Consider the following 21,878-nt stretch of genomic DNA (forward strand, 5'->3'; position numbering starts at 1 on the left):
GTATTGAAGGAGATGCAAAAGCAAGGTATGGTTGCTCACCTACCTACAATAACTGAATTGAAGGAACCATGTGAAGCTTGTATGATGGGCAAGCAACAGAGAAAGGCATTTCCACAAGAAAGCAAGAATAGAGCACATGCTCCTCTAGAGTTGGTGCATGCTGACTTGTGTGGTAAGATGCCTACACAGGCCTTGGGGGGATCTTCTTATTTTATGTTGATTGTCGACGACTACAGTAGGAAGATGTGGGTGTACTTCCTTCGTGATAAGGCTCAAGCTTTTGGTAAGTTTAAAGAATGGCTAATACTTGTTGAGAATGAAACAGGGAAAAGTGTGAAGAAATTTAGAACAGATGGTGGTGGTGAGTTCAACTCAAAGGAGTTTGAAGGCTTTTGCAAGAGCAAAGGGATCAAGCGTCAATTGACGACGCCTCACACACCTCAGCAGAATGGTGTTGTGGAACGCAGGAATCGTACCATTGTGGAGATGGCAAGATGCATGCTAAAGGGCAAGGGATTGCCTAACCATTTTTGGGCTGAAGCTGTTAATACTGCAGTCTACATTCTAAATCGGAGCTACACAAAGGCTCTCAAGGGAAAAACACCTCATGAGGCTTACACTGGTAAGAAACCATCTGTTTCACATTTCAGAATTTTTGGATGTGAATGTTATGCACATGTTCCAGATGAGAAGAGAAACAAGTTACAACCAAAAAGCAGAAAATGTATCTTCTTGGGTTATAGTGATGAGCAGAAGGCTTACAAGTTATATGACCAAGAGGCAAAGAAGATAATCGCGAGCCGTGATGTGGTGTTCAAGGAGGAGCCGCATACAATGGAGGAGGAGAAGGCAAGGTCTTCCACTTTATCATCAAGCGAAGAAGTAGTCCACTATGAACCTGTCCCGAGAGCTATCCCTATCCTTAAGGAGGAGGAAGCATCATCTTCAGATGATGAGGAAAAAGTTCACCAACCTGACATCACCCCACCGGAAAAGCCATTGCCGCGCTGGGTGAAGCAGCTCTATGACCACAATAATCCTATGCCTGCATCTGTTGAGGAGAAGGCAGACGGACCAAGGAGGTCTCAGAGAATAGAGGAGCAAAGGAGGGCTTCTGCTCACATAGTCAACATGGCCTTGATGGTTGAGATTATGAGAGAAGTAAAGGAGCCAACTGACTTAGAAGAAGCACTTGCAGATCCATCATGGAAGGCTGCTATGCAGGCGGAGTATGACAGCATAATGAAGAATGACTCTTGGGAGCTAGTGGATCGGCCAGCAAAGCGGAAGATTATTGGCACCAAGTGGATATGGAAGGTAAAGTACAAGGCTGATGGTACCTTAGAAAAGTACAAAGCTAGACTGGTTGCCCAAGGATTTTCACAAGTTGAAGGGTTTGATTTTCAAGAGTCATTTGCCCCAACTGCCAGAATGACCACTATTCGCACGGTACTTGCAGTGGCTGCCCACAAGAAGTGGCCAGTGTACCAAATGGATGTTAAGTCAGCGTTCTTAAATGGTGACCTCAAGGAGGAGGTGTACGTGGCTCAACCACCAGGGTTTGAGGCCCCCCATTCTGAGAACAAAGTGTGTAAACTGAAGAAGGCATTGTATGGGCTGAAACAAGCCCCCAGAGCATGGTACCAGCGGATAGATAGGTTCTTTTTAAACCTAAACTTCAAAAGATGTGCCTCAGATGCTAACTTGTATGTTTACAGGGATGGTAAAAAGTCTGTAGTGATTGTCCTATATGTGGACGACCTTCTTATTACAGGTGACTATGAAGATATGATCAACCAAACTCGAAAGGCTTTGAGTTTTGAGTTTGAAATGACAGACTTGGGCTTGCTGCACTATTGTTTGGGGATTGAAGTCTGGCAAGAGCCAGGAAAGATCTTCATCTCTCAGAAGAAGTATGCATGGGAGATCTTGAAGGCATTTGGCATGACCGAGTGCAAGGAGATAGCTACACCTATGGAGGTGAATGTAAAGTTATCCGTTGAGGATACATCAGCACTAGCAGACATTGGGAGGTTCTCAAACAAACCTCATGAGAGTCATTGGAAGGCTGGGATGCGGGTGCTCAGATACTTGAAGAAAACTCTTGACTATGGTATCACATACAGTTTCGGAACTTCTCTTGTGGGGAACTGTGACTCAGATTGGGCAGGAGACATTGATTCCAGGAAGTCAGTTTCTGGTTATTGTTTCTCTTTGGGTTCAGGAATTTTCTCTTGGATTAGTAAGAAGCAACCAACAGTGGCATTGTCTTCTACCGAAGCAGAGTACAAGGCAGCTTGTTTTGCTGCATGTGAGGCCGTATGGTTGAGAAGGATTCTATGGCATATGGGAGTGCAGGATGAAGAACCAACTGTGCTGAGATGTGACAATCAGAGTTGCATCGCCATTGCCAAAAATCCAGTGTTTCATGCACGCACCAAACATATAGAGATCCAGTATCACTATGTGCGTGATTTGATGGAGGATGGGATAGTGGAATTGGTCTACTGTCCAACAGAGGAGAATGGAGCAGATATCTTCACCAAAGCACTTACGAAGGATCTGCTTCAAGTTCATCTTCAGAGACTCGGCATTGGGCCGAGGAGATAGTTCACCTATGGGTGGACATTGAGGGGGGGTGTTAGATATGATCAATGCCCCACCCTCATTAGGTGCTACCAATGATCCATGGTGCTCAAAGTTGTAAGGCCCCCATTATGAGGAGAAGCCAAATGTGAGCCCGGACATTGGTTGAGTCCTGACTTGTATATCAGATGAGGTCTATGTGACCGGATGGCAAAAAGGTGACTGTTGTGGGTCTAATCTTTGGGTTAGACGGAGTGGTTAAGCTGGTAGCAACTCGAGGCACATTGCATTGAGTTGCGTGGTAAGGGAGTTAAAAGGGGCCCCTATTGTGGGGTCCGGGGGCCGCGGAAGCGGCCCCTGGCTGGGGGGTCCCAGGGGGGCCAGCGGCCCCCCTGGCGGGGGTCCGGGGGCAGCGCCCCCGGCCCGATGGTAAAGGGAATATTCCCTGGAATATTCCCTGGCCGACTAGTGGAGGCTCATATGGTAGGTCGGTCAGCAGGCCGACCTAACGACCTTCGCGGGCTATAAAAGCTAAACCCCTTCGCAGCCATCTTACACTTATCTTTCACCCAGTCAGAGTTGTTGTTCCAGCTAGCCTTAAGCTCTTCACCTATCTTCTGTCTAGATCGCCATCTAAGCTTCACACAGTGGAAGCGCACGGGTGGACAGAGCCATCTTTGTATCAGTTGTTTGGAGTTAAAGAATTTTACTGATTCTCCTCTTATCTGTTGTGTACTCTCTATCTCTTTCTCAGATTCTATTCGCTGCGCCGTGTAATATTTTACACTCCCACCATCCATAAGTAAACCTAACTACTGATCTCTTGACCCACTGTGATGTGGTATTAAACTCCATAACCTTGGTAAAACCAAGGTTTACTCAAGTGTTAGCTAGTGGAGCTTCTTTATCTCCTCTGTGGGAGAGACCACCTCTACTACATTATCAAACGGAAAGGAAGCCAAGGAGGAGGGGAAGGTGGCTGCAAGGGGCTATCAGATCGAAACCACATCATCAAGATCAGCAAGAGGGTTATCAAGAGCATTAGGTAAAACCGTATTGACCATCGTGAAAGGAATGAGGAAGCTATTGACTGTGATTGTCAGGATCCCTAGGGAGGGTAATACTTCTTGAGACGATAACCATTAATCGGGAAGGGATCATCCGAAGCATCAATTGTCAGGACGTGGAGCCATTAGGATTGACAGCAAGTACCTTATAAGGCCCCATCCAGCATTGTTGAAGCTTGCTTGGAAACTTGCCAAATTGGGAATCGTGAGCTAGGACTAAGTCGCCTTCCTTGAACTCTTTCAGCTTGATGAAGCCATTCATGATAGGCCTTTCTACGAGCCTGTGTGGCTTCCATGCACTATAGGGCCATCTTGCAAGTCTCATCAAGACATTCCAAGTGCAAGAGATGGCATTGCAGTGACTCGCTATCTTCCAAGCATTCTTTGATAGCCACACATAGAGATGGTAGATAGCTGGAGTTCAATAAGAAAGACGGATTTTGTTAAATATACCAGTTAGGTATGTCCTGTGGCAGCCTTATAGGAGGTTCTGTACGGCCATAGGGCCTCTGTAAGTCAATCGTCCCAATCACGATGATGTGCAGCAATCGTCCTTGTCAAAATCGAGCTGACGATGCGATTGGTAACTTCGACTTGGCTATTGGCTCTGGGGTAATAGGATGTGGACTTATGATGGAAAATCTTGTACAGTTCTGTCAATTCTTCCATGATCTTGTTAAGGAAGTGAGTACCTCAGTCATACTAATGAGCTCTAGGGGATTTCCAAAGCGGGTGATGATGTTCTTGTACATGAACAAGGGCACACTATTACCATTGTCTCGCTTTAGAGCTTTAGCTTCATATTACATAGTTGTGTAGTCTCTATACAGACCAAGATGTATCTATTCTGCTTCCCTTTGGTTGGCAGATCAATGGGACCCACGAAATCAATTCCCCACTTCTCGAACGGCTTTAGGGGAAGAATAGTTGTAGGGGTATGGCACTAGATTTGGTAGGCTTTCCTATTCACTGACAAGCATCACACCATTTGCAGTAATCATAAGCATCCTTGTGGAGGGTTGGCCACCAATTTCGTGCAACAAGTAAGGCCTTTCTGGTTGTCGATTCTCTCACGAAGTATCCACCATAGGGCTCGCGTCATGGCTTTCAATACTATGCCAATCTCCTCTCCTGCAACACATCTTCGTAAGACTTCGTCCTTGCCTTTCTTGTATAGAGCACCACCTAATAGGGTATAGGGGGTTGATTCCAACAATAGCTTCTTCTTCTCATGGCTCAAGATACCAGGGCGATATTGTTGGGTTGCCAAGAGGTTGACTATGCTTGCGTACCATGGGGTAACAGTTTTGAGTAGAAATAAAGAAGCATTAGGAAGGTTTGGATCATCTTGCTCTTCTTCTTCATTACCTTGAGGAATTCACAAAATATGATCAGCCATGATATGAGAGTGATTGAGTTTGGTAACCACTTCAAAGACAAACTTCTAAAACAAAAGAAGCCATCTCATCATCTTCCCTTCACATTGGCCTTGTTCATCAAGAAGGACAAGGCCTCATGATCCACATAGAATTTGAAGTGTGTTGACAGTAGATAGTGTCAAAACTTCTCCAAGGCAAACACCGTTGCTAGACACTCAAGCTCTGCCACACTGTGTAGTTTCGCTCTCTATCTTACTTTTCGGCTTGCATAATAGATAGGTTGATCTAACTTAGAGGGGCCCTTTTGGCATAAAACTGCACCTAGGCCTTCAACTGATGCATCATTGTGCACATGGAACTCCTTCATCCAATCAGGAGGTTGCAAGATGGGTGCTTCAATCAAACACTACTTCACGGTGTTGAATGCCTTGTCATAATCAGTGGTCCATGTGAACTCTGCATCTTTTCTTAGGAGTTTATACAAAGGGTCTACCTTTGTTGCAGAGTGTGTGATGAACCTTCTATAATAGGCCACATGGCCAAGGAATCTCCTCAATTGTTTGAGGTTGATTGGTGTTGTCAAGGCTGCAATCTTCTCAATCTTGGCAGGATCTGTTGCGATCCCTTGTGCAAAGACAATGTGGCCTAGGAGAACTCCTGATTGACGAGATGCCAAAGATGCATTTGTCAAGGTTAAGAGAAATCCCATACTCTCGACATCTGTCAAAACACTACTCTAGGTGTCCCCAATTCTCACGGATTAGGCTATAGACACAAAAGTCATCTAGGTACACCTCAATAAGTCATGCAAATGGTTTCGAAATGCAGCTGTCATCACTCTTTGGAAGGTAGTAGGGGCATTACACAAAAGTCATCTATGTACACCTCATTAAGTCATGCAAATGGTTTCGAAATACGACTGTCATCACTCGTTGGAAGGTAGTAGGGGCATTACAAAGCCCAAACGGCGTCACTCTGTAAGCATAGGTTCCCCATTCTGTTGTGAAGGTTATTTTGGATTGATCCTCTTCTGCGATTTGAATTTGGTTATATCCATTGAATCCATCCAAGAGGGAATAAATCTCATGGCATGCCACTGTGTCCAATAGTTGGTCGATGAAAGGGATAGGGAAATGATCCTTCTTGGTCTTGGAATTCAATTTTCGAAAGTCCACACATATTCGCACTTTTTCATTCTTCTTGGGTACTACCACAGTGGCCAAAACCCATTCATTGTTAGCCACTACATAGATAAAGTCAGCTTCGAGGAGCTTCAATAATTCAGCTTTCATTAGGGAAGGGTAATTTGGATTCATACGCCTCTATCTTTGCCTCACAGGTTTGGCATCAGGCTCTAGATCGATGTGGTATTGTCGCACTATGGGATCAATCCCCTTTAGATGTTTGTATGACCATGCAAACACGTCTAAGTTCTCTTTTAATAGGTCTCGCAAGACCAGTAGTTCTTCTTAGACCCACCTTCAAGTGACGTTTAGTACTGGACTACCTGAACGACCGATAGAGAAAGCCTGACTTAGGTGGCTTATCCTCAAGATCCAACCCTATCAATTGATAGCAAGCTAGCTATATAGGCTAGGGCAACACAGATTGTTGCGTATATATGTATGCAAGCATGAGATGCACGATGCACACTTATAGTCTCTCTCTTTCTTTTCCCCCTCCCTTTTTTAATTAAAGTCCTTCCCCCTCCCCCCTCTCTCTCTCTCATGTGTAGGGCCTAGGTTCATGACCTCACAATTTGCTCACCTTCTACAGCCCAGCTCACTTCTGACATCTTGAGAAGCGTGCACTCCTTGCCTGCTCTAATACCTTTTTGTTGAACGTCAATTTCTTTTCACCTTCCACTTCACGGATGAATGTCCCACGGACTACTTCTAGGTAAAGGCCCACCAACTCCTTCAAGGGAGTGGTCTCCTCTGCTAATAATTCACTGGAACTAATGTCCTCTTTTAATGGAGGCTTAGTTTTCTCTTTGGGAGGATGAAAGGGTATTATTTCAGTTTCGGGTTAGGGTTGGGGATGAGTTACTTCTTGGCTCAAGGATTCGTCTTTTGAGGATGCATCCAAGAATGTCACATAATAGGAACTTTTTGCATTCCATTTAAATTGCAAGGCTAGGAATTGTTGGCAAGGTGTATCATCATCATCTTCTCTTAGGAAAGGTAACTTTGGGCAACAAAAGCAACTACTGAAGGAAAGCCTATTCTTCTTAATCCATTTCTTATAAAGGCTTTGCTTATGACATGACTCATTAATCAGCCCAAAGGGTACCATAACCATTCTGTCAAACAGAAAGGAATCTTCTACCTTTGAGGCTTCAGGAACCTCAAGAACTTCTTCCTCATATCTACCTTCTGCAAGTATAATAGACTTTTCTAGCTCACTTTCATACTCTTCTTTTGCATTATCATGTTCGTCCTCTTCTGATTTTGTTTTGCCTCTGTGGGGGCTCTATAAGAGAAGAACAAGCTCTCAGTTATGTCTTCTACTTCTACTTCTGCTTCTACTTTTTCTTCTACTTCTACTTTTGCTTCTGCCTTTGGTCCTATCTCCACCTCTGGCTCTATCTCTGAACAAAAAGCCCTAGGAATGGTTGGTTTTTGGGTACATTCAGTAGTTAAATGTTTTGGGTATATTCAGTAGCTAAATGTTTTGCTTGATGGCCCTAGGAATGGTTGGTTTTCGGGTACATTCAATAGCTAAATAATTTGCTTGATGGCACTTTCCACACTAGGTATTAGAACTCATTACATCTCTCCTACCTCCCCAAAAAAGTGGATATATTGACAGTATTCACCTTCAGCATATGTAGCTATTCTGTAATAATCACATCCATAAGCTCTTTCTTGATGCTTGCAAGACTGAGAAGGATAGATAATTCTTCATACTTTCACCTCTTGGATTACTTGTTGTAGGGTTTTGGGAAGCTTCTTATCACTGCATGCACTGGTTGGGTTGATCCAGAGGTTCCTCTATTCTCGTTATGAGTCAAAGCTCCTGTTGGGACTTGGGGTTGTTGATTCCAATGGGTACAGTTCCACTATTGTTGAGTTGCATTAGAGAAACTATTTGAGGCCACTATTGTTGTGGTTGAACCATCATTTGAGGCACTATCGTGTGCGGGGCCACTATGGATTAGGTGCATTGTACTGCAGCGTTGTTTGCATCTGAGGGTAGGGGTAGGGAACTATCCCTGAGACTACATTTGGTGGGTATACCATTCCTGACATGGGAGGAGGTAAGACTCCTCTTCCTGAGGTCATTGATAATTTTGCTTCAACTTTGTCATAGAGTCTTGCAACTTCCACTGCAGCTTGCACATTGACTGGTCTTCTCAATTCCACGAACTTGCAAACTTCTGGTTATAGGCTTCTGATGAAAACTCCCTTCTGGATACCTTCATCCAAATGATGGTTGGTCCATCTCTTTAGTATGGATTCCATTCGTGAGACATAAGCTTCTACTCTTTCTCCAGAGGACTGACTTAGATTCATAAACTCCTCTCACATTTGCTCTTCAAAACCTTCACGCTTGAATTTAGTGAGAACAGCCAACTTTAGGTCGTCCCATGTGCCAAAAGTTCCTGCTGCTTGTCTCTCATACCACTGAAATGCCGCGCCTTTGAAAGTGGTGGGGAATATTGCTAACCAATGCTCGAGGGTTCTTGCATTGTTAGCCACACATGCTACCATAAACTCTGCTACATGAAGATGAGGGTCTTCATTGTACTCTTCCTTAAACATGGGCAACATGACTACATTTCCTAGCATGTCATCAATATTTCCAGGACGGATCTGACTAGGAAGGGGACCTTGAGTCGCCATGGGAACTTCTATAAAGAGTGTTTCTAGGGCATCAAAGGAGGCTTCTGCTGCTAGCTTGTTCTTAGCTTTGATCTTTTCCTTCTCTCTTCTCACGTACCACTAGACTCATTCTAGTGCTTGCCTCTTCATTGTTTCATTTATCAGGGAGTTGACTCACCTAGTTGGTCTGTACTCAACAGAACAGAATCAGAGGGGCTTTAGTCTCTGGAGAACTCTCTTGCCAATATTTCTTCTACTTCCTGCTTTTCAACGTCTCTGAATTCAGCTTTTAGAACACTACAGAGGGGAAGATATTCTGTTCTGAAGGTATCAAAAATCATTCTTGTGAGGATCGTTGTTGTGCCATCATCATAGTAATGCCAATTCCTGATGGTTTCAACAATGTATGTTGTGAAGAACACTCTATCTACTAACTTCCAATGGGTTGCTAATTGGACAAACAGGAGATTGTCAGTACACCGTGTGTCCCACGTGTCTTGTTGTTGAGCATCTATGAACAAATTCCAACTCTTTTCTTTCTTGTTTTTGTGAACCTCCACTGACCACAACTCCTAAAGCTTTTTCAAGATCTCCCACTTGATGATGTTTGGAAACTTCTCAATGAATGATCATTCTCTCTATTTCTACACTTCAATTTGTTCCCAAACAATTTGCTACCAAAATGCACATCTCTGTTGCTTCAACAGGGAGAGGAATTATTCCACCACATAGATCGTGCATCATGATAGTAATATGTTTCCACCATTATGGAATGAACTTCTTTTAGAAATTTTCTTTGGCAATGAGAATCTCCAACTCTTCATTGGTTGAAGGAACTCTGCAAGCATCCATTGAATTTTTCTCTCCTTCACAATGTCATTTTCTTCATTTTCAGCCTCTTCTTATGCTTGTTGATGGCACTTTTCCCCATGGCTACACACCAAAAACATGGAGCCCCAAAAGGAACACCAAGGAAATAGAGTTTCTAATACAAGAAAATCCATATTATATCATCAACAACTATCTTTTTCATCTTTTATATTATCACAACAAGGAAAAGAACACCAAGAACAAGAAATCTTCATGCAACTTCATAGAAACAATTCTCCCACAGCTTTAACTTTAACAAAATCCATCATTCTCTTCATATTCTTCATAAGATTCATTGATAGACATGGAAAACACAAAGAATACTCTACTTTAAATGGAAAAATATCACATATGATTCATCTTCAAAGTTTCCACAGCTTTCTCTCACAAACTCTCATAGATAGATACATTGTTTTGCATAGAATTGGCTCTCTCTCTCTCTCTCTCTCTCTCTCTCTCTCTCTCTCTCTCTCTCTCTCTCTCTCTCTCTCTCTCTCTCTCTCTCAATAGTACATCATCTCCTCACTAAAATACTCAATGATCACTTACAATAACCCTTATTTGCTCATGAATACCCCTCCCAAAAGGTGTCTCTGATATGAAAGGTCACTAGAGCCACTAAAGTGACTCTTCACAACTCATTATTGTCACTTCACTCCAGTCTTTTCTTGAGTCTTCAGCAGCTACTTCTTCCACTTCCTCGAGCTCTTTTGAGCTTACATTCACCTCTTTCCAAGGCTAGAAAACTTTCCCAAAGTCTCACATTCATTCCGTATAATACTTACAGAGGCATACAGAATAGAACAGAAACATCAGAACCACATAACTCATACTAGAATTGACCTCTCATCGCAGGTTCTGTCCCATCACAGTTATTTACAACCCCCTTGGATAGGGTTGGCGGCCAACTAGGGGTCGCTTGGTGCACCCGTCAAGGAATTTAACCTGATTCATTTTACAAGATTCTTATGAGATCTTTGGTCTAACAATCCTTTCACAAATAGTGCTCCTAAAAATTACAATCACAACCAATAATGTGGGCGGGTGCTCAAAACACCTGCTCAGGTTGAGTTTCTTTTTGAATGCTTAGCATTCAACCATCACATTTTTCTTGCCTTGATGAGATTGGCCATGATACATTTGCATCAAATCCTCAATGTTATTATCCATATCTCTCATGTGACAAAGGTATTCTTGGTACAAGTCCTCTTATTCTTGGATGAGTAATCTACGCTTCATCCCTTGATTATCTTTGCAATAGGAATTGCAATTGGCCTTTAATAGGCGTTACCATCCCCATTATTATCCCCACAAAACTCTACCCAATCCTCTAGGATTAGAGTTTTTGCGTAAGTTGAATTAAGTCACCCTAGATCACTCTCTAGGCTCTATTAAGGGTCCCTTCTATTCTCATTATCCCGCTCCTTTGATTTCTTTACAAAAATCACTACCTCATGTACGGTAAGAATAACTCTACCACAGTTGGATGTCAACCACCATCATGGGGTTTTATTTTTCCTACCATAACAAACCCTAGTTTGTTATGAATAGTTGCATGTTTTTGCACAACAATGCTCTTGCCAGTGAGTGTGGAAAGAGAAATCAGTGGTCTTATGGGTTGTCCTTAGACAATGTTTCCATCGTCCTGACAGTTGGGACACAACTATCACTCTAAGATCTACCTATTGATCGAGAATCCTAACCTAAGTGAGTTGACCTTCTTACTTGGACAGTTTTTAAGTAATCTAATTATCCGCGTTATTATCACAAGTAGATCGGAGCTTGTGTGTCTTTCAAGTATTCATTATTGTAGATATAATTTTTTATGCTTCAATGTACGCAATTAACCTAGTTCATGCACATTGCAATCATGAGGTGTCAACGCAATTTTGTGGGAAAAAAAAGGAAGAACACTTTTATCTCCTTCAATTCTTTCCTCTCTACAAGTAAAGCGGAAAGTGAATACACTACTTATGCAAGTGAAGAAGAACTTAACTTTTTGCACTGCAGTGAAGCAAGAATTTGATGCATTTATTTCTTGCAAAAATAGATGCAAATATTTCTTTATTAACTAAGATGCTTAGGATCCTACCTTGCAATCATAAGACAATTTCCGAGATGCAAGTCTCCTTCATGATATTTTTTATGTAAGATGTCAATCCATGACAATCCGCGTCTCATTTTTCTACACACTCAAGTGCCAACATCTATCAATTCCTTTTGTCTCTCATGCATGCCAATGCTAGTGCATAAAATCTAATGCTCCATGAACAAAAACCAATAAAAAATCCCTAATTTTTGTGTGCACCAATGCAAAGTCTATTATGCAAATTGTTACATTCTATAACATGCCCTTAGTGCAATAAAATCCATAATTTTTGCTAAGGTGAATATAAATACAATCTCCAACATGATTTTTTAATGCAACAAAATTGGTGGCTTGCTATCATGAAGTTTAGCGTGAATAATTTTTTTCTACTTAATGAAATCGATCTTTGTTTATTGTTCCTTTAATATGATTTCTACCATAATAAATTTTATTGAATGCACCTAGTTACTAAGTGTTGTGGTTCCTTGATTTGTAGCTCCATCATTTGATGTGGGATTAGCGTTCCCTTGGACCTTCCTTAGATTTGGAGCCATTTTTTAGCTTGGGCCTTCTTCAACAGATGTGCCCATGGACTATTATGGGAGCTTTTTCCTTACAAGAGACAGGTTGTAGGAACCCCTCTCAAGGGGGAAAAAACTTGGAAACTTCTAGAAGTTTCCTCTCTCTCTCTCTCTCTCTCTCTCTCTCTCTCTTTCTATATATATATATATGAGATACTCTCTCTCTGTGTAGCTTGAAAGGGGGTGGGCAAGTATATCTCCTCCTCCAAGGAGGGGGGTCTTTAAGGGGGGAGAAGGGGTGGTATGGGGTGAGGGTGGCCTTCTCCCCACCACCCTCCACCTAGGTGGACAAAAACGGCCCGCTGCCTTACAGTTATCGTTTGCGAGCTGGGGGGAAGGGATAGTGGGGGAGGGGGAGGGATGTGGCACATGTGTGCCCCTCCTCATTGTCATCATTGTCTCCATCGTCATCGTCATCATCTTCTACTTCCCCTCCCTCCCACTAGTCGGCGACGTTGACATGGGGGAGAAGAAAAAAAATTTCAAATAATTTTAATTATATTGGGGGGGATTCCTATGGGACACAAAGAGGGAGGGGGTTATTACAGCATTCCCCCCTTAAGGGATCGAGATGTCCTCATCTTGAAAGGATTTGGAGGTATTGTTGGTTGAGAGTACTCTCATCAATCCATGTGGCATCTTCTTCTGGATAGTCCTTCCACTGGATGAGGTACTCTTTGAGAGTTCTACTCCTCAATCGCTTCTCTCAAGTGTCTAGAATTCTATCTGGTCAGAGCTCAAGGACTCCTTGGCTTGGCATTACAACTTGTTGATCATTGTGTACATGGCTAGGATCGGATATGTATTTCTTTAGTAGGCTAACATTAAATACATTGTGAACCTTTATATTCTTAGGGAGTTGGAGTTTGTAGGCATTGGGCCCTAGGGCCCTAGGCACCTGAGGATCCTGTAGGGCCCACAATACCTTGGGATTAGCTTTTTAAACTCTCCAAATGATAAGGAGCTCTTCTTGGGTCATACATGAATAAAAACCATATCTCTTTTTTTGAAGAGCCACTCTTCTCTATTTAGATTTGCATAGGATTTCTGCTCTAATGTCTTGTCTGATGGCCTTGACCTGCTCATCCATTTCCTCTAGCATTTTCTTGGAAGCCTCTACCCCTTAAGGTAGGAAGTGATAAATTCAATGGAGTACAGCAGTCATGCCCATACAATGCTTGAAACAGTGTCATTTGAATGCTTTGTTGGTAAGAAGCATTATAGGCAAACTCTACCAATGGTAGATATTGGATCCATTTCTTAGGTTTGTGGTAGCAATATACTCTAAGAATATCTTCAATGACTTGGTTGACTCTCTCCATTTGGCCATCAATTTGGGGGTGATAGGCTATGCTGAAATAGAATTGAGTCTCAATGGCCTCAAATATCCCTCTCCAAAAGTGAGATGTGAGGAGGGAGTCACAGTCACACTAATGATCCTTCTAGGCAACCCATGGAGTTTGAATATCTCCTTAATGGATAATCTGGCAATATCTGAGGCTTTATAGTTTATCTTGACTGGAATGAGATGTGCAACCTTGGTGAGCATGTCTACTATAACCATAATTGAATTGTATCCTCCTTGAATTGAAGGTAATCCAACAACAAAGTCCATGCTAATAAATTCCCACTTCATTTGAGGAATGTCAAGAGGTTGCATCTTCCCAGGCATCTTGACATGCTTTGCCTTAATACACTGGCAAGACAAACATTCCGTGACATATTTGAGTACATCTTTCTTAAGTCTTTCCCAATGGTAGCTCTCCCTAACCATGTTGAGGGTCTTAACATATCCAGGATTACCTGAAAAGGGGGAGTCATGTGCCTCCCAGAGTATTGTCTATTTAAGTTTCTCGCTTGAGGGAATGCATAATCTAGTTCTAAAATAGACAAGTCCCCCATTAACAGAGAATTCTTGATACTTGACCTTAAGTTTGGAGTTTTAGTCCTTTTCTAAAATCTCCTTTATCATCTTCAGATATTCTGGGTCATTGCTAGCTTCCTCCTTAGCTAATTCAATGATAGGATTACTAAGCATTGGCACCATATTCGCTAATGATTCCTCCATTGAAGGTTCCTCCATAATAAGAGAATTGAGGAACGCCTTGTGACTTAAGGAATTAATGACCACATTATCCTTACCATGTCTATACCTAATCTCAAAGTCATATTCTTGCATAGCCTCAATCCAGCAACATTGCCTCATATTCAGGTCAGCCTAGGTAAAGATCCATTTGAGGCTCTTGTGGTCTGTGACCAAAGAGAACTTGTTGCCAAGCAAATAGTGTCGCCAAAGTTTGAGAGCATGAATAACTACTATCAACTCTAGGTCATGAGTAGCATAATTCTTTTCATGGGTTTTTAGCTTCCTCAAAGAATATGCTATAGGATGACCTTCTTGCATTAGTACACAACCTAGTGCAAGTGAGCTAACATTCGTGACAACTTCGAATTCCTTGCTCAAGTTAGGGAGTTTTAGAATTGGTGCTATCACTAAGTTATGATTGAGTTTATGAAAACTTGATTGTTCGGTGGGCGTCCACACTATGGAAACCTACTTTTTCAATAGATTTGTGAGGGGTGCTGCAATTAACGCATAGTCCTTAATGAAAATCCTATACCATCCTATTAGTCCAAGAAAACTAGCACTTCTTTGACAGTGGTTGGTGGAGGCCACTCTTGGACATCCTTAACCTTTGTGGGGTCTACAGAGATTCCTTCTTCTAACACAATAAATCCAAGATATTCAATCTATCTCTTGAGGAAGGCACACTTTTTCTTCTTAGCATAGAGCTTTTGTGTCCTCATGGTCTCAAGGATGATGCGAACTTGGGGTTCATGATCCTCCTCTTCCTTGGAATAAACGAAGGTGTCATCAAAGACGACATGTACAAAATCATCGAGATATGGTCTAAAAGTGTCTTGCATTAACGGCAGGGGCATTAGTCAATCCAAAGGACATTACTAAGAATTAAAAATGGCCATATCTAGTATTGAATGTCATCTTAGGAATATCCTCATCCTTGATGTGGATCTGGCAGTATCCTGACCTCAAGTCAATTTTGGAGAAGATTTTTTCTCCCTGCAAAATCAATCAAGTAACTCATCTATCCTTGGGATAGGATATTTATTCTTGATGATTACTTGGTTCAGGCCTCTATAATCGATGCAAAGGTGAAGTGTGCCATCCTCCTTCTTTTGGAACAAGACTAGAGCCCCTCAAGGAGAACTGTTGGGGCGTATGTACCCTTGGTCCAATAGCTATTTGAGTTGTTTTTTTAGCTCAATAGCTTCAGGAATGGACATCTTGTAGGGCCTTTTTGCAACTGGTGCGGACCCTGTCATCATCTTAATCTCAGGATCCACTTCCCTAGGTAGTGATAATTCTGTCAATTCTTCTGGGAATACATTCGCGTACTCTTTTAACCATGATGGTCCTTCATTGGAGTCCTCTACCTGTTCCGGCTTGTTTTGCTTGATTATATAGACGGGTAATCCTTTCCTTATCCCTTGAGCTATTCGCATTGCCTTGGCTAGCTAGATTTTTGGTTTACCACCTTCTCCTTGAGTTTAACTAACTCACCTTTAGGATTCCGAAAGGAAACTTGGCCCTTCCCACAATGGATGCGAGCATCATTGGGGACTAGCCAATCCATCCTGAGTAGACACTCATGAACCCCTAAATTCATTACTCTGAACTTAACAGATGTGGGCTTTTCTCTTAGTAGAAATTTCACCTTAGAAGTTTGTCTAGTGCAAGTAATTTCTCATCCATTTGCTAATTCAACAAGCAAAGTAGGTGCAGCTACAGTGGCTATTCCTAACCTTCTTGCACAAGTTTGTGAAATGAAAGAATGAGTAATCCCATAGTCAATCAGGGTTTTGAATTTCTTACCTTGGTAATCCAATGGAGTTTGGATCACCAAAAGTTGGCGATTCTACCTCTTTTTATGGAGATTGGCATGAACTAATGCCCTCTCAATCTCTGCTTCCATGGACGGGTCTTCTTCTTCATTGATTTCTTTAATGGTGGTGTTGGAAGTTTTTTCCTTTCCCATTGTTGCATGACCGCAGCCATGGGTAGCCCTGGCTTGCCCATTGAATCTTTCTTAACAATGATCTTTGCCAAGTTTGGGACATTCTCTTTTGAAGTGCTTAGGTTCCTTGCATTAAAAACATCGCAAACTCTAGTCATTTCTTTGAGTGTGGACAAGGTCACTAACTGCATTTGCCCTTGGCTTCTTCTATTGGCCTTGATTCTGTCCTTGCACTCTTTTAAATTAAGCTTTCAACATCCCTAGATTCTGGTCTTTGTGAGACCGGGGTTTATAATTCTTGGACTTTGGCTAGACTTCTTGGGTAATGGGTCCCGCTCTTATCAATGCATCGTGTAAATTCGAAGGGCGCATTGATTCTAATTGAGTCTTTATTGGTGGATTTAGCCCACCACAGAACTTAGAGGCTTGTTGGGAAATACGGGAAATACTCATTGTCAAGGCATATTTTAACAAGGAGACAACTTTTGAGTAGTATGCCTCCAGAGACATGCCCAACTGTTTCAACTTAAAGAACTCATTCATCTTCTAAGTTCTGTATGTAGGTTACATGTACCTTCCTTGTACTGCTTCGTTTAGCTTAATCCAAGTTAATGTGCTTTCCATGACTACTTGATCTTTACACCATTGCTTCCACCAAAGCCTAGCTTTCGTCGGTGAGTTTGCGCTTGGCAATTATAGTCAGGTTTGCAGGTGTTGTTCCTGTTGCACTGAAGTAATCCTCCATGGATTCAATCGATACTTCGGCATTATCTTCAACAATCTTCCCTTTCCCATCAAATTCCGGTGGTTTGATTTGTTTGAGAAGAAACTTCTTCTCTTGTGCCTGTGTCAGTGGGAACAAGATTCTGATTCTGCGTATCTTGTTTCAATTTAAACTTTCACGTTAAGATTGCATTTATACATCTCTTCATAACTTATTTCAATGCACATATTATTTTTCATCAATAGTGTGCAACAAGACAGATAATCATAAAATTCTCATTTATCCATAAAGAGACATAAGCCTCAAGTACAATTATTCTGGGATAGATAGAGATAGGCTGGGATGGTTTTTCTTCTTTCAAGATATACATTAGTGCCAGGTTAATAATTCCTTATTGGATTCAGCTACAGGGACAAAATAGTAATATGGGTTTGGGGAATGGATTCTCAGGAAGCGATAAGTCATGGGAAGTTCAAGAAATCCTCTTTTTTTATAGCCATGATGTTTGTTTCACCCCATTACTTTAATTCTATATGCTAACAAGACTTTGACCACCTCCTCATAGATGTAGCGAGTCTCTTCTATGTGCCGGCATCCGATGTGTAGGATTGAGTTCACACGTGCCTCATGGAAGATGAATAATGTGATAATCTTCAAGTCCTCCGACCATTTTAGCCTCTACAGATTGTTTTGAAGATAGGCAAGCCAGTTGGCATCTATGTAGCAATAACCTGCACTCGAAGTCCAACGTCTTTCCCCATACAGTGGTGAAGGGTTGCAGAGGTGATCCAAGATCCCCATCATGTTGGTTCTTTTGCAATAACTTGAAGAATTCATAGCACTCCTGAACATGATATGAAATATGAGGAACCTGCTCCATGCCTCGTAGGTCTTGAAGCAACAACAATCCAGAAGTGAGTAAAAGAAAGATGTTTCCTAGTGAAAACATCACTTCACTCTACCTAAATTATTCTTATCTTGATTGTGTTATTTGTTGGTTTGCTCTGATACCAACTGTAACATGCCTGGGTCACGACACATTTTAGTAGTCTATCGGGAGTCTAATCTAAAATATGTTGCATGGCACTCCTACAAAATATCACAGGCTTTATCAAATAGTGAATCCTGTGTCTATTCTGCAACAAAGCGTATCGGACAACCCTGTTAAGATCGACCTGAATCTTTCTGGGTTTCTAATGGTCAAGTCATACTACATCCTTCTAGCATCAATCTTCAAACAATCTACTTTGTGCAGAGCATCTAAACCAAGGTGAACTCATATCACACTTGGTTCAAAGAGAATGGGAAATGTGAGGGATGCATCGCTCGACCTCTCTACAAATAGGGTAAAGTCCCATTCCGGTCCCCTAAAACGATATGAGCCAAGGTTCTACTCTACATTATCTAAGGTCAATACATCATCGCAATTCGAATGTTGAGAAGCCTCGCAGTTCTCTAGGACCACCCACCCTATCGGGGGTTTCATCCACCCACTTCCCTTGATAGCTTATGTTTTCTACTTACCTAAGGGCACATTAATGGTAACAAACTCAAGCACCTTCCTTAATTAACACGTTAGTCACATATTCATTTACGTAATTTAATGCACTAACAAGAAAACAGTTCAGGAAATTTTTTTGAAAAGTAAAATTTATACAAAATTTCAACTAAGATACAAATCTCATCCATAGGACAATTCTTGCAATTCGTAAGGATGCGTCTTATTATCCTCCAAGTTTCTCCCCTTGCACTAGTAACAGGGCCTCAAGAATCCATCTTGAGTCACGTAGACCATTTGAGTAGGACCCGAAGGTAGGAAATTTACAACCAAAGTCCCCCTTGGCATCCAAGCATCCTCCTACAATCAAACTAATCCAAAGAGAGACCTCTCATGGCCAGTTTGGTCCACATTCCCATCATGGTTATTTAGAACCCCCTTGGATAGGCTTGGCCGCCAACTGGGGGTGGCTTGGTGCATCCCTCAAGGAATTTAACCTGATTCATTTTGCAAGATTCTTATGAGATCTTTGGTCTAACAATCCTTTCAATAATAGTGCTCCTAAAAATTATAATCACAACCAATAATGTGGGTGGGTGCTCAAAACACCTACTAAGGTGGAGTTTCTTTTTGCACGCTTAGCATTCAACCGTCGGATTTTTCTTGCCTTGGTGAGATTGGCCATGATGCATTTGCATCAAATCCTCAATGTTATCATCCATATCTCTCGTGTGATAGAGGTATCCTAGGTACAAGTCCTCTTATTCCTGGATGAGTAATCTATGCTTCATCCCTTGATTATCCTTGCAATAGGAATTGCAATTGGCCTTTAGTAGGCATTACCATCCCCATTATTATCCCCACAAAACTCTACCCAATCCTCTAGGATTAGAGTTTTTGCGTAAGTTGAATTAAGTCACCCTAGATCACTCTCTAGGCTCTATTAAGGGTCCCTTCTATTCTCATTATCCCGCTCCTTTGATTTCTTTTCAAAAATCACTACCTCATGTACGGTAAGAATAACTCTACCACAGTTGGATGTCCACCACCATCGTGGGGTTTTATTTTTCCTATGATAACAAACCCTAGTTTTTTATGAATAGTTGCATGTTTTTGCGCAACAATGCTCTTGCCAATGAGTGTGGAAAGAGAAATTAGTGGTCTTATGGGTCGTCCTTAGATAGTATTTCCATCGTCCTGATAGTTGGGACACAACTATCACTCTAAGATCTACCTATTGATCAAGAATCATTGGGATAACCTAAGTGAGTTGACCTTCTTACTTGGACAATTTTTAAGTAGTCTAATTATCCACGTTATTATCACAACTAGATCGGAGCTTGTGTGTTTTTCAAGTATTCATTATTGTAGATATAATTCTTTATGCTTCAATGTACGCAATTAACCTAGTTCATGCACATTGCAATCATGGGGTGGTGTGAACGCAATTTTGTGGGAAAAAAAAAAGGAAGAACACTTTTATCTCCTTCAATTCTTTCCTCTCTACAAGTAAAGCGGAAATTGAATACACTACTTATGCAAGTGAAGAAGAACTTAACTTTTTGCACTGCAGTGAAGCAAGAATTTGATGCATTTATTTCTTGCAAAAATGGATGCAAATATTTCTTTATTAACTAAGATGCTTAGGATCCTACCTTGCAATCATAAGACAATTTCCTATATGCAAGTCTCCTTCATGATATTTTTTATGTAAGATGTCAATCCATGACAGTCCGCGTCTCATTTTTTCTACACACTCGAGTGCCAACATCTATCAATTCCTTTTGTCTCTCATGCATGCCAATGCTAATGCATAAAATCTAATGCTCCATGAACAAAAACCAATACAAAATCCCTAATTTTTGTGTGCACCAATGCAAAGTCTATTATGCAAATTGTTACATTCTATAACATGCCCTTAGTGCAATAAAATCCATAATTTTTGCTAAGGTGAATATAAATACAATCTCCAACATGATTTTTTAATGCAACAAAATTGGTTGCTTGCTATCATGAAGTTTAGCGTGAATAATTTTTTTCTACTTAATGAAATCAATCTTTGTTTATTGTTCCTTTAATATGATTTCTACCATAATAAATTTTATTGAATGCACCTAGTTACTAAGTGTTGTGGTTCCTTGATTTGTAGCTCCATCATTTGATGCGGGATTAGCGTTCCCTTGGACCTTCCTTAGATTTGGAGCCATTTTTTAGCTTGGGCCTTCTTCAACAGATGTGCTCATGGACTATTATGGGAGCTTTCTCCTTACGAGAGACAGGTTGTAGGAACCCCTCTCAAGGGGGAAAAAACTTGGAAACTTCTAGAAGTTTCCTCTCTCTCTCTCTCTCTCTATATATATATATATATATATATATATATATATATATATATATATATATATATATGAGAGACTCTCTCTCTACGTAGCTTGAAAGGGGGTGGGCAAGTATATCTCCTCCTCCAGGGAGGGGGGTCTTTAAGGGGGGAGAAGGGGTGGTATGGGGTGAGGGTGGCCTTCTCCCCACCCTCCAACTGGGCAGACAAAAATGGCCCACCGCCATGAAGTTGTTATTGCGAGCTAGGGGGAAGGGATAGTGGGGGAGGGGGAGGGAGGTGGCACATGTATGCCCCTCCTCCTCATCGTCATCATCATCTCCATCGTCATCATCGTCATCTTCTACTTCCCCTCCCTCCTGCCAATTGGTGGCATCGACAAGGGGAGAAGAAAAAAAATCCAAATAATTTAATTATTTTTGTGAGGGGGTCCTATGGGACACAAAGGGGGGGGGGTTATTACATAGAAGTAGCACCTCTTGATACATTTTAAATGCACTTTAGTATTTAAATATATAGGCAAGTGCCACCCCACTTTATATTGTCCAAACCCTTTAATAGTTAGTTTCTCCCTTTATTATTACCTTAGGTATAGAAGTTCATTAAAACACCCAGTGCAATGCATCAAAAGCTTTTGTCTTACTCTCAAATGCTCCCAATCACCAAATGTCTTACTCTAATTACATGCTAAAGTGCATTGAGCCCTCAGTGCCTTCATCACCCTTGCTACCTAGCTAAAGAGCCCTATTTACCAAGGTGATAGAAACTCTCTCTATTTTTTTACCTATTATAATCTCATTTTTATCTAGTTGATAACAAAAATGGTAACCCCATTTTCTATTCTATGGTCTAGCCTATAAAAATGATCATAGCTCTCTACAATGTTCT

Source organism: Lygodium microphyllum, chromosome 1 (assembly GCF_053477565.2).
Source record: "Lygodium microphyllum isolate KBCC chromosome 1, Lygodium_microphyllum_v1.1.10, whole genome shotgun sequence".
Classification (NCBI taxonomy): domain Eukaryota; kingdom Viridiplantae; phylum Streptophyta; class Polypodiopsida; order Schizaeales; family Lygodiaceae; genus Lygodium; species Lygodium microphyllum.